The sequence below is a fragment of the Mastomys coucha genome, unplaced genomic scaffold, assembly GCF_008632895.1.
Source record: "Mastomys coucha isolate ucsf_1 unplaced genomic scaffold, UCSF_Mcou_1 pScaffold4, whole genome shotgun sequence".
Classification (NCBI taxonomy): Eukaryota; Metazoa; Chordata; class Mammalia; order Rodentia; family Muridae; genus Mastomys; species Mastomys coucha.
This window is the reverse complement of record NW_022196910.1, coordinates 27,079,973-27,088,943: the sequence shown is the minus strand read 5'-3', so window position 1 is coordinate 27,088,943 and position 8,971 is coordinate 27,079,973. Positions and strand designations below refer to the sequence as shown.

At 40.9% G+C, this 8,971-nt stretch overlaps 1 long non-coding RNA gene across 1 annotated transcript; it reads right to left on the bottom strand.

Annotated features, from left to right (window-relative positions):
- Positions 1-4,826: 4,826 nt before the first annotated feature.
- On the bottom strand, positions 4,827-8,903 carry LOC116076014. Its single transcript, XR_004112782.1, has 2 exons — positions 8,154-8,903; positions 4,827-6,691 (listed from the first exon to the last, which is right to left on the bottom strand). It is a non-coding gene; the product is annotated as an uncharacterized LOC116076014 (long non-coding RNA).
- Between the last annotated feature and the right edge of the window lie 68 nt (positions 8,904-8,971).

The following is an 8,971-nucleotide window of genomic DNA, read 5'->3' as shown; positions in this document are numbered from 1 at the left end:
TAAAAAAATTAAAAAAAGACTGCACACACAAAAAACTGTATATAAAAATGTAGGTAACTAACTAAATAAATGGTGCAGTCCAGGCCAAGAAGCAGAGCACGCTAGCCCCGAAGCCTCCTACAAGCTCCTTCCTCTATAGAGCTATTGAACCTGGTTTCTTTTTCAGTGGAAATAGTGTAGTTACACATGCATTCTGCAGCAATCGTTTCCTCTTACCTGTTTCCGTTTCCTCAGAACAGAAACACAGTGCAGGCATTCTTGTAGGTCAGGATTTCTCTGTCTCACCATCACGGTAAGGACATTCAGCCTGTGGTTATCATGCATTCGCTTACCTTGCTGATCAATACTCTAAAGTCTTTCCAGTACACAGAGATGGAGTGTGTTATGCAAACATCATTTTAGTTTTTATCCTGAAAGTGATGGAGCTGTGTGTGTGTTTCCTTTGGTATGATCATGTATCCTAAAACTAGAAAATCTAGTTATTTCATGCTTATTGTTACAATTTTTTCTCCAATTTTTAATTGAGGTATCCCGTATCTTCTTGTATCATTTCCTGTCTCATTTCCGAGTCAGTATCTCCCTAGCTGGTGTTTTGGACATCCTGCTCCTGTGTGCATTTTCTGGTCCATGTGGACTTACTTCACTGTGGTGGCAATCAAACTATATCAATTCTGCTTCCGTTCTTATCAGTCACTTATACAGCCTGCAAAGGCCAGGATGCTTTTTTTTATTAAATCTACTGTTTAATGTTATAAAGAGAGTTTACAATCCAAGCCTGTATCTACTCCTTAAACACATTAATGATGAATTTACACCAGAATAAAAGATGAAACTTGAGCTCTTCCTGCCACAAAAGATGCTGTTTAGCTCAGAAATTCAAGGCCTAAGCTCCATCAATGCAAGCATTATGATCCCTTAACTTATTGAATTGCTTTCTATTTTCTGAGTGTAGTTATAGACTTTGATATTGAGGCTAACATAGGATTCTCTCTTCCCCTAAAATTACAGAGGGAGAGAGATGCAAAATGTTACCATGTTTCTTACAGAGGCATTCTTCAACTATTTACCCAACATGCCCCCACGATCAAGGGCAAGCTACACTGTCACTGAGAAAAAGCCTTTTCTCAAAGAATCTCTATCCTGCAGGAATGTGGCCTGTTCTGAGAAGTCCTGGGTGTGCCCAGCAGAGAACCTCCCTCCCTACTCAGGCAACAGATCTTTTAAGCTTCTTGGGTCCTTTGGCTTGTGGTTATAATCCATCTGTTTTCATTGTCTTTTCATTACAAAGCAAAAGGAAAATCAAGTACATGGAAATACTGTTCTATAAAGGTCATAGACTATTTACATTTGTCAAAGATAAACAAATAAAAATGTGCATTTATTTCTTTCTCAAATCCACAGGTGGGATTTTGGAAGATACCCGGCAACCAGTCTAGACAATCAGTGATTCTATGAGAGACTATCTCAAAAAAGAGTGACTGAATTGACCTTTGCCCTTGACCTGTACACATTGCCGAATGCAGATGCTTATGAACAATTATGCCAATTATGCATATATATACAACAGAGAGAAAGAGAGAGAGAGAAAGAGAGAGAGAGAGAGAGAGAGCGAGGTGGTTAAGTCCTGGTAATACATTTTTCTTCCTCTTGAGAAAAGGATTTTGGGGAAGTTGGGGCTACAGACCATCGCCACCCTGCATAGCTTTTACATGGGTGCTGGGAATATGAACTTCTGTTGTCATGTTTGATGTCTGTGTGTCAGGTACTTCACTGACTGAACCACATTTTCCAGTTCCAAGCATCCTTCTTTAAATGCAGGACTACAAAGGTCACACAAAGATAAAAGCAGCCAAAGGCAATATTGCAAAGGAATTGTTCAAAAGCAAAACCTTCCCAGGGATTTCCGTTTAATTCTCTTCTTGCTACCACAGCTGCTGTTATTGTCAAAATGAATACCAGGGAAGCACAAAGTGTATAAATGAAAGAAGTCCTGTGAGGTATGATATAAAAACAGCTAAGCAATTGTTACTGAGGGAAAAATAAAGCCAACCGTTTAGCTGAACAGGATGATGCATTTAGTCAGAACAGAGCTGTATGGAGACAGCCTAGCATCTTCAAGAAGCAGGTTAGGGAGGTTTAATTGCCTCTAGTATATTAACACATTTACACTCTCGGAGGTGTCTGTATGGGGACAATTTCCTAATGGTTAGCTACATCTATATTCCTAACAAACATCCATGACAACAAAAACATTGTCTTTTTTTCTTTCTGGTTTGTCTTTTGTTTTTGTTTGGTTTTGGAGACCTGTTCTCTTTGTATAGATCTGGCTGTCCCGGAACCTCACTCTAGAGACCAAGATTTCTGACCTTGAACTCAGAAATCTGCCTGCCTCTATCTCCAGAGTCCTGGGATTAAAAGCGTGTGCTTCTTTACTACCAAGCTGACAACACCATTTTCAGTTGTGGACCATATTTAATTAAGGTGTTCTCTCTGCCTTTATATCTGTCTCATACTTTACAGGATAGCTAGTGAAACATTATACTCCTAGTCCAAAGCCAGTATTTGTTGAGTGAATGCATAAATCCAGTAGCCTAAATTTTATCCCATTTTGGAGATTTAATTTGAAAGGGAGCATATACCTGTTGGGAACCATGAGAGCCCTGAGATAAATATCCTGCCCCAGCTAACTGAGAACCTGGAGATTAACATCCTGCCTGACAATCACAAGGATCCGGCTTGGCCCTGGGAAAAGAACATTCACGGAAATCCACCCCTTCTCCACCTGTCATCCACCCCCTCCTTACCTGTCACATCGGAGCTCAACCCCAGAAGATTTTGTAACCCTTCATCTCCCTCCTTCCTCTCCCCCTCCCCTCCAAGATTTTTGCTTTAAATATGGTTGGCTGCACTAAGTAAATGGCTCTTGACAAGCAATGCTTCCTTGAGTCCTGTTGTCTCTCTCGCCTATTCTTTATTCACAGGTTGTGACCCTCCTCGTTCCCCTGAATTACTGGACCTGCAGGCCAGGTCATATACCTGTGGTTTTTTTTAAAAGAAAAACCATACAACATTTCCAGGACTGATAGGTTGAAGTTTTGTAGATAAAAAAAAAGTTTAGATAAAGTATAAAATAAGATGTTTGTTTTTCTGGTTTTCCACTAATTGCTGTGGCCCTGTGTGAACAGTGTTAGTGTAATGTATACTCCATTATTCTCACACTAGTGGCCAGAGCATCTCTGATGAGTCTCCCAGAGAAGATATTAATTTATTCAAGTTTACTTGACTTGGGAGAAATGTTCTCAAGTGTCTCCTAATGTTACAGTAAATTCTGTCCTCTGCAATGGCCACTCAAGTAGAGTAGGTACTCAATGTGGTGAATTTTTAAACCTTATTAAATTATTTTACTCATATATGTCTATCCTTCCCATCTGTGATGGTTTGTATGTTCTCGGCCCAGGGAGTGGCGCTAATTAGAAGGTGTACCCTGTTGCAGTAGGTATGGCCTTGTTGCAGTAGGTGTGCCACTGTGGGTGAGGGCTTTAAGACCCCCATCCTAGCTGCCTGGAAGCAAGTTCTGCTAGTAGCCTTCAGAGGAAGATGTAGCCTTCAGAGGAAGATGTAGAAATCACAGCTCCTCCTGCACCATGCCTGCCTTGATGATAATGGACTGAATCTCTGACCCTGTAAGCCAGTCCCAATTTATTAGCCCTATAAGAAGAACCTTGGTCATGGTGTCTGTTCACAGCACCTAATTAAAACACCATCTAAATTGTCTTTGATCTCAGAACCTGGTGGCGGGTCCTGTGTTCTCTCACTATGCACAGAAACCAGGAAAGACATAAACCCCATATAACCTGGATTTGTGGGCACTGTAGGCACTCCCATTATCGTCCGTAGCTATCTGTGTCTCATATGCAAAGTTTGAGAGGGCTTGAGTCATATTAGTCCAACATCTTACTTTGGTCTTAGAGAGCCTGGATTATTTGTATGAGGTTCTGTGTGTGTGTGTGTGTGTGTGTGTGTGTGTGTGTGTGTGTGTGTGTGTGTAACATCTATTAAATCTGTCCTTTGGCAATTTTATATATGTATATAATACAAACTACTTTTATTTTTTTTTTAATTTTTTAAGATTTATTTTTTTATTTTATTTTATGTGTATGAGTACACTGTAGCTGTACAGATGGCCGTGAGCCAAAACGTAGCTGCTGGGAATTGAACTCAGGACCTCTGCTTGCTCAGGCCCCACTCGCTCCGGTGTAATACACTGTAGCTGTCCTCAGACACACCAGAAGAGGCCATCAGATCTCATCACAGATGGTTGTGAGCCACCATGTGGTTTCTGGGATCCAAACTCAGGACTTTCGGAAGAGCAGCCAGTGCTCTTACCCGCTGAGCCATCTCACCCGCCCCAGACTACTTTTAAACATACCCTTTCATCTCCCTCCCAGATCTGTCACCACCTCCACCCACAAGCCCTTTCCAACTCTGTGCCTTTTCTGTTTGTGTCTTAATTAAGACTTCTTAATCCATCTTTCCTTAATTTAAATAGTAATAATAATAAAACTCTGCATCAAGGTTTGGATCTATGTGTAAAGAAAAGAACTTCCTGGGCAGTTTCTGTTGTTTTGCTTTGCTTTGCTTTGCTTTGCTTTGCGGATCTGAGGATCAAACCCAGGGCCTCCTGCTTAGTAGATGAGCTCTCTACATGGCCTAGGGACAACCCTAACTTTAACCAGGAAGTTTAGCACTGTTTGAGAAATCCATGGTGAACTGAGCAGCTTAGAACACTATGACACAAGAACAAATGACATAAAGGAGACTCTCAATGCAGTGTGCTCACCAGCATTTAATAAAATTCTCATGGCTCTGCTCGCTTTACATCTTTGATGGTTAGTTGTGAACGCAAATCAGTAGGCCAGCTCTCTCCCACCCAACATCAGGACCACCCACCCTGTCAACTCCCCATCCAGGTAACACAGGATACAGGTAAGTACACAAATATGCTTACTAGAGACCAAAGGTGAAACCAGAGTTTAGGTCCCAGAAGCAAGAATTTCTTTGTGTGGTTAAGTGGAGAGTAGACCAGAAGAAAAAAAATTAAACATATATATACACACACATATATATATACATACATACATATACATATATACATACACACATATATGTATACATATACATATATATGTATATGCATAAACCTTAAAAGCTGGCCCTTGAGGGCTCCTCTAGAAGGAAAAAATGGTGAAATGATAAAATTCACTTCCTCCTGCATCATTGCTGTCTCTGAGGACAATGTTTGGTGACATGAAGTAGGTTCCTGAAAGCAATACTTCTCAGTTATGTTATTCTCTGATTGCTCCAAACAAGGAGCATTGATGAGGTGAGCCAGGGACCTTCTGGGCACAACTTAAACCTTTGAGAATTGATCCCTTGGGAATGAGATGGAAGAAGTACTTCACGGAATTTACAGACCTAGCTGAAAAGTTCTTCCTTTTACAATAGAGGTCAAAAAACAGGGTTGGTGTTGGGTTTTTGTTTTGTTTTGTTTTGTTTGTTTTTTGGTTTAGTTTGGCCTTTTTGCTGATGAAGTAAAAATAAATTGGAAAAGTTTTAAACATTGTAGATGTAAACAAAACCTATCTAGACAGCTATGACCTGTCTAGAAATGTCTGAGCCACTTCTTAGCATTTACCTTGATAACTTTGTGGGAGCCGGGGGAGATGGGGTGAATAAATCAATAGTTATATAAAGTGGAGGAAAAGGTAGAAAAGAGAAGTATATTAAAATTCAGTTCTTCTAAAACTTGAGTTCACACGCTTTCTGGCTCCTCTTCAGGCTCTAATTATAAATTAATTGAGATCATTTAGAATTCTTATAATAACTTCACCTCTTCATGAAATCTAATATGGCAAACTTCATAAATATTACATTGTAACTAGGGGGATGTTGGTAGGCCTGAACTTCTCAAATCCCCCAGACTGTTACAAACGAACTCATGTGTACTCAGATTTGGAGGTCAAGTCTGATTGTATACTGGGGAGGAGGCCTTTTTAGAACTCTGGTAAATGTGGCAGATGAGACTGCATCTATCTGGTCGACCCTAAGACCCCCTGTTTCCTATATCTGCCTGCACTGTAGCTCTCCAGGTCTCACTTCCAGCATTGTACATATAAATCCTCTGTGAATCTGACCTAAAAGAACATACTTATAATCTTGTTTATACAACCCTAAATAAGTGAAAACTGCTACTTCTCAGTTGGGCCAGTAGTTACCTATTGAAAGAACAATTCAAATCAACATGAACAGCCATTCTTCTTCCCTGGTCCACTGTGTTTTAAAATTCAAAGCATCTAGAACCAATAACTTTCTATGGAGCTTAACAACCAATATTCCTCCCAACCCTCAAAGAGGGGGGGAAAATCGTTGTTCTTTATCTTGACACTATATCCGTACAGTGGTGAAAGGGGAAACGTTTCAGTCACTTGTATTGTGTAAGAAAGGAAGGAAGAAAGAGGGGCGAGGCCAATGGACACCAGAAAACAAAGTCAAAGCCCTCTGTTTCCTTGTTCCAGTGAAGCAGAAACACTGACATGGAAGCCAAGTTCACATCCTCACAACAGCGATGTCAGCTTGCTGGTCCTAGAAGTTGATGCTTTGACTTTCAGCGTCCTGATGAGACAGGCGTTCACTACAGAAATAAACCAAATGGGAGGCAAGTAGTAGAATATTAGGCTGTGTTTGGTCTGGCAGGAACTTCACACTTCCATCTCCTTCATGTCTCCTCTCTCATTTCCTATCAAGTTAGGATTCGCTGAGATCAGAATTAAGTTTCTATTTCCTGAACCAGTGAAAGCCAAGGGAGATGACTTAGCATGTTCTGGCCAAGGTGATTATGATTTAACTAAGGAGAAGAAGGAAGGCAAAGAGTGACCTCAGGCCCTCCAGAGCTCAGCTAAACACATCTTCTATCTTCTGCAGTAGGACAGAGCAAATGAACTTGACCCAAAACAGTACCATCACCTCCAGGACTCTAACTACCAGAGAAGAAAATGGAAGACTGGATGATCTCCCAAACCCTAAAGGAGAGAGAGAGAGAGAGAGAGAGAGAGAGAGAGAGAGAGAGAGAGAGAGAGAGAGAGAGAGGAGAGAAAAGAGAGCACAAAGTAAATAAATGGAAAGGAGATTCCATTTATTTGTGTCACTCAGAAAGCACCATCAGAAGTACTGAGATGCACAGTATTATTAGTGAATATACAGGTGGCTCTGTCATTGTCACTAATATAAATCATCCAGCTGTTCCCAACCCCCAAATATGCATGAGCTGAAGCAGGCACAGTCTGGCTCTCATTTTCCCTGGTGGGCTAGTCCTTGTACTTTGGCCTCTGCCTCTTCAGTAACACACCATAGGGAACCTATAATGTCTGGCTCCTACCAGTTAAACCTGCTTTATTTCCCGTCTATACAGATTCAGTCCAACCCCCTTCACTTCCAACACAATCATTAACAATTCCCTTCCCTCTAGCTATGACCTTCATCCCCACCTCAACTAAAGGAAAATACAAGAAACATCAATGGAGTGATGGTGTCCCGTGTCAGATCCTGGGGACAGAAGACAAAACAAGATGAGAATTTTAATCTCAAGAAGCTTGGGATAGATGAGAAGAAAACCACGTTATTTGTCTGAAATCCGCACAGCTAATAAAAGGAAGGAAAAAAAATCTTCCTCCAGTTTTAACAGCATGTTACGAAAGCAACTGGGAAGGAGCAACATCTGTCCTTGCAAGGGGTCTCAGCTTTGAGATGTCTTTATACTCTGAAAATAACGCTATTCAAATACGTGGCTCTCTATGTCAATACAGACCTCAGAGGGCTTAGTGAGACACCCATCCGTCCCTGATAGACTATCATACCTATGTACTTAGAAGGGAAATTGTCTTTTTAGTTTATAAATAAATTGTCAATTTATTAGGCTATGTTTATATAGAATACAACTACAAACTGGGTGGGGGGCGGGGGTAACAGCAGTAAAGTCAGCTGGAGCTAAATGAACCCTGTTTCTTCAAAAACCAAAAAGACAAAGCATAGATAGCAATAATAGGGTAAGCCTGAAATCTAAGTTGTCACTGGCTTTTACCATCTGCTTTGCTCACCTGGAATGTAAATTCTGCTCTCTTCCAGAGCTGCTGATGGTACCACGTAGAGATGATGACATACTGTCACAAAGATCTCTGGATTTCGGGTTTTACATTCCAATGGTTCTTGAATTATTTCACTTCTTTTCATGCATAACCAAAATGGAAATTCAACTGATCTATTTATCTCCCCAAACCTGCAGGATCCTAAAACTGGTCATAATCATTGGCCAAGCAGAAATGAGGAATGTCAGTTAACATGCACTTCAGTGATATGGACGACTAAGAAGGTATTATGGGAACATACACTATACTATCTATAGAAGTCACTGTGAAGCTTGAGTCACTGTGATACAATTCCTGAAGTAACAGCCTTAAAAGAAGAAAGGTTTATTTCATCTCAGGTTTCAGAGAAGAATGTCCACAGTTGCTTAGCACTGTAGCTCTAAGCCTGTGTTGGTGTGATCAACCAGGGTGGGAGAGAGCCTACGGTAGAGATGATCAGTCCACCTCACAGAGTCTAAGAAGAAGAGGGGAGAAGGAGGGAGAGAGGGTGTTGTTGTGGGCTTTTCCACCTGGCCTCTTTGTTCCCAAACTAACAACTCTGAGACTTCTTACACAAGAATAAATGCCTAGGCCATACATAAGCTCTGGTTTGTTTCCGACCTAGGTCATAACTTAACTACCCATTTATTCTAGTCTAAGTCATATGGTTGGTTACTTCTTCTTAGTTTCATGAGACCATCTCCTTCAGCATTTGGGGCAAATAGCCCACACCTGAGTCCCAAAACTAACTATCTCTCTCCCCCCTACCTCTCTCTCTCTCTCTCTCTCTC